Source organism: Trichomycterus rosablanca, chromosome 14, assembly GCF_030014385.1.
Source record: "Trichomycterus rosablanca isolate fTriRos1 chromosome 14, fTriRos1.hap1, whole genome shotgun sequence".
In the NCBI taxonomy this organism is placed as follows: Eukaryota; Metazoa; Chordata; class Actinopteri; order Siluriformes; family Trichomycteridae; genus Trichomycterus; species Trichomycterus rosablanca.
Window position 1 is genome coordinate 19,543,876 of NC_086001.1, and position 4,895 is coordinate 19,548,770.

General features: G+C 37.1%; 1 long non-coding RNA gene across 1 annotated transcript; it reads left to right on the forward strand.

Annotated features, from left to right (window-relative positions):
• Nucleotides 1–1,082: 1,082 nt before the first annotated feature.
• Nucleotides 1,083–3,465, forward strand: LOC134326948 (uncharacterized). The gene is made up of 4 exons (XR_010014651.1): nucleotides 1,083–1,144; nucleotides 1,449–1,557; nucleotides 1,815–1,891; nucleotides 3,319–3,465. It is a non-coding gene; the product is annotated as an uncharacterized LOC134326948 (long non-coding RNA).
• Nucleotides 3,466–4,895: the final 1,430 nt, after the last annotated feature.

Here is a 4,895-nt window from a genome sequence, read left to right on the forward strand (position 1 = left end):
GCACTGAAAGCTGTTATTCTAGCGTACTAACAGGAAAAGCAGTGAGGAAAATATTGTAATGATGTTTGTAACTAATGAAATTAGTTATTAATGTGTTATTTAATGTATTTACATATCATAAAATATCTACTTTATACACTCATCAAAACTCTTTGGACTTTTTTGTGTTATCCCTTACTGTTTCTGTTTTTTTAAGAGGCACTGCATCTAGAGAGGGCTGAAGTGCTTGTTATGTTTTAAAATATGAAATGGTTTAAAAAAATAGTTGCACCAAGAAAGAATCAACCTACAGTAATGAAACTTGGTATGTAAGATTGACATGGTGAGGAGGACATAAGAATAATTCCAGTTTCACGCTCGGCCGTGCATGTGACGTCAAAAGGAGGAGCCTTATCGCTGTACCTGACTACGCAAGGTCATCTTGGTGCATGTGCTTATTTTTCCCTCCCGACTCGTGCTGTTATGTTGGTTGCATCTTTTGTAAGCAAAGTTAGTCTTGGTGAAGAGTTCAAAAGCAATTGAAAATGTGTGGAATGCTATTGGACATGCTATGAACACTCCACCCCTACCACATAATCTGCAGGAATTGCATGAAAATATTTGAGTTGCACACTATTTGGAACCTCTAAACTCCATGCCGAGACATTAAATATTTAAGCATTTGTTGTTCCTGGTGACCGTTATCTTCCTTCAGAATATTATTCAATCCTACACTTCCTCCTGGGTGCAATATTTTTATGGTGATGGGTGTTATTTCTAAGTAGAAAACTTATTTTAGAAATAATAATGTATGTTTTTGTAAACATCTTACCAAGGTCAGTGTTGGTCAAATGACTCCGGAGTGCACAAAGAGTAACTGCAAAAATGTAAACACTTAATTAGTTTAATCACTCAGTCAAGGAAATCCATAAAGACGTGTAAATATAGGCTTTAGACATGATACTGTGCTTTGTCTTTGTAAACATGTTTTCTGGATTAATGTATGCCAGCCAATGACTGTAAAAAGTTTTTGTAATATTGTCTACTGCCAAGAAGAGGGCGCTAAATCCAGCCTTTTAAATACATCACACCCCTTACTCAAAGGAGAAGGATCACCAGCTCCATACAGCTGTAGCTGTGACGTCTTCCCTTAACGCCGGCACAGGTAACTAATGTAATCGTTGTGAAATCGTGTGTTTGTAATTTAACTTAGCTATGTTGTTAGATGGTTTATATCGTATTCATAATAATAATGTTACCTTTAGATGTATGTTTTAAGTTATTTCTGATAGCCTTTTGCTAAGTATTGCTGGCTATACAGTTAGCCTTTTTGGCTAACGTTAAAACATAACTATAATTAAATTGTTAATGATAAAAAACACAAAATTATTTGATTATATCTATTGTTCTGTTACTACAATATATCAGTATTATTAATATAATGTTTTGGTATGTTTTTTGTCCTAAAGAGCAGCTGTTAACGTTACCTTGAAATCTTCAGTGAATAACTGAAAAAGATAACGGTTTTTTATTTAAACTCTACTACATGCGCGAGGAGCTCCTCACACTTGCCTTCAGGTACCTTTTATATTGAAGAAGTGAAGTGATTCTGTCTGACACCACCATGTATTAACGTTAGAGAAAAAGTTAAAAATCACTTGCCAGTACGTACACCTGGTTCAAGTCAAACAAGCTCATCAATCGACTGTAAAATACTTTTACACATACATTAACAACTATAAAATTGTATTTAAAAATTGAGAATACTGACTTTTGTTTGTCTAATAGTTTACATGTTTATGTATTTTGTAATAGTGAATATGAATTTATTACAGTTCACATCTGCGCTGAGGTTGCATGGTCCAGGTTTTCAAGAATGAGTTCACTACGGATGAGCTGCGCACGTCTCCAGGTAATCTATAAAGAGGTTTTTTGGTGATTTTTTTTGTGGAACAGTTTAATTAAGCATCGATAAAATAAGAAAAAGCCAACTTTTAACTGAAGTAAATTTTTTCTGAGGTGTGAAAGGCCCTTATCATGAGAAATAAACAACATTTGAAGTGATGAAAAGTAACTTCAAAAATTCACACACAGCGAGTTGACATGATTAGTACATGACATGGCTTTTAATGCACTTAAAGGGTCAGGTATGTGGATGATCCATGAGTAAAGATTAAAAGCAGTGAATGAGTTCTATGTAAGTGTTAAGGAGGCTCTGGGACATCACCCGTTCCCAGCTGGGTTAAAACTGTTCCTTGGCGCTTGATGGAAAAAGCAGTGTGGTGGAACTCTTCCTGTCAGAAAGCAAACTCAGACAATTATTTTTCAATCACAAACATCAGTGATAAAATTTTACAATAATCTCAGGGATAGTTTATATAATGCTCAAAACATGTTATTTTGGCTTGTTCTTTTACTGCGTCTGTGCAGATATCCACATCAAGGGGTCTTTTCCCTAGCATGTTGACCCTACTCCATGCTAAAGGGCAGACACATGTATACATGCACACAATTCTGAGCTACAGTTTGTAAACTATGTTTCTCGTTGCCATTCATAAAATGTAATAAAAATAATAAGTTGTATTTCACACTCACGTTTGTTATGATCCCACCTTGTATCTAGGGGTATGTGGGACCAATAACGTGGCAATTTGCTAAAACCAAAAGTCAGAGAAAATAATAAAAGTTTTTTTATTTACAAAAGAGCCATTAAAAACAGTCACAAATGCTAAAATTGTTGTTCTCTAGTACCAAACTGGACGGCACCAAATAAATCAACAGAACATAACACTGTTCTACTCTGAGTAACAAGACAGCTACAAAATAAATGAAAGAAACAAACAAACCCTAAGCTTCCCTGTAGATGCAGGTAAAATACCCAAACTGAAGTATTTCCTAGCAGAAGAGATTAAAACAGCTACAACTAAAAACACAGTGCATGGGTTGACACCAATCCCCCCCCCCTCTCTCTCTCCATCTATCAGCCATCTTGATTTCCTGCTTTTAAATGGTTGCCTCCCCAGTTACTCCAACCAGGACTCTCAGTGGGCAGCTGATTCCACCTGATTTGGCTGGGGTAAAGAAAAAAAAAAAACAGAACAGTTGTACATACAAACATATAGATGCATTTAAAATAACACTCAAGTTTGAAAATCAAAAACTGAACTGTTGGGCCTCTGAACAGTACATCATGTTTCTTTTCTAGTGTGTGTGCTTAGTTCTTAACCTGCTGTAATTTCAAGATCTGTGTCTTTTGCCTCAGATGTGACAAGTTGATTTGTGGTACTGTTTAACATTGCTTTTTTGTCTAATGTTTTATGTTTCTTTTTTTTTTTTCAGTGAATTTTGAATTTTACATGGTGATCAGCTGCATCCTATTATCATCAGCTTTCCTGCTACTGCCCTGGGGATTACTCTTAAAGTTTCAAACTAAGTATGATATAGTTGTGTTCATTGAACTAAGAGTTTATAGCAAACAATTATATTGTGCCCATATCAATATATAAATACATATGTGTACTTTGTAGCTGTACACTTTTAAAGACTATGGCTTACAAATTAAACTGTCCATCATTATCAATTACCAGATATTATTTTCCAACAAGAGAGCCACTGTTGGCTGAACCTTTTTTTTTTGATAGACTAGTATTCTGAACCTATATACCTATATAATATTCTCTCTCCTTCCACCATGTCAAAAACTGTATATAAACAGTAAATTCCAATGTCGACAGTGTGTATGTATGTAGTGTGTGTTGGGGCAACAAATATGTGAAAATGCCCAGCAGTGCGTCCTCAGAAGCAAGATAAGCATGTTAATTAAATTTAATTGAGTTGGGTTTATTTATTCATAATACATAAACAATTTTGTTTTTGCACACATTAAACTTCTGGTGTCAAAATATATAATGCATGTCCTATAATAAAATAATTTATCCATATTTCTTAAATGTTTTGTGGTCTTTTGCATAGTTCAGCTTGCCAAAATGTGCACAACTGCTGTGTGTTTAATCATTTTATGTTTACATGGTTTTAATATGGATCATAAGAAAGGAACATGGATTGAAGGAAAAACTTCAAATTCAGGAAAAAAGTTCTGGAAAAACTGAAACTCATAAAGTGCATGTAAAAGCTTTTTTAGTTTATCAAAACAAAAAAAAGCTATCAATGCCATTTTCATACCTCATTTCCTAAATGACTATGTGCATCGAATAGCCAAGACCAATGCAAGAGGTTCCCGTAAGCCATTTATTTATTAAAATTGTATTTAGTTATATAAACATATATGGTTTGTTAAGCACCTAGAAACTTTGTCAGTGTGAGCCATGATGATTGCAAAAGACAGCGAGTAAAAGGTTATTTTACATTTATGCCAGTGTTAAAGGGAAGTTGCAAGCTTGCTAAATAACTTATTCTTCAATTTAAAAACAATCTCTGATCAGTGCATGGTGCTAAAACTTGGCAATAGCATCGCCTCAGTCAGCCGACAGTGCCGACATGCAGCCGTTATCGGGCCAGATGCGGAGTGCCGCAATGTAGCCGAGGCTCAGTCAGCCGACTATGCCGACATGCAGCCGTTATCGGGCCAGATGCGGGGTGCCGCAATGTAGCCGAGGCTCAGTCAGCCGACTATGCCGACATGCAGCCGTTATCGGGCCAGATGCGGGGTGCCGCAATGTAGCCGAGGCTCAGTCAGCCGACTATGCCGACATGCAGCCGTTATCGGGCCAGATGCGGGGTGCCGCAATGTAGCCGAGGCTCAGTCAGCCGACTATGCCGACATGCAGCCGTTATCGGGCCAGATGCGGGGTGCCGCAATGTAGCCGAGGCTCAGTCAGCCGACTATGCCGACATGCAGCCGTTATCGGGCCAGATGCGGGGTGCCGCAATGTAGCCGAGGCTCAGTCAGCCGACTA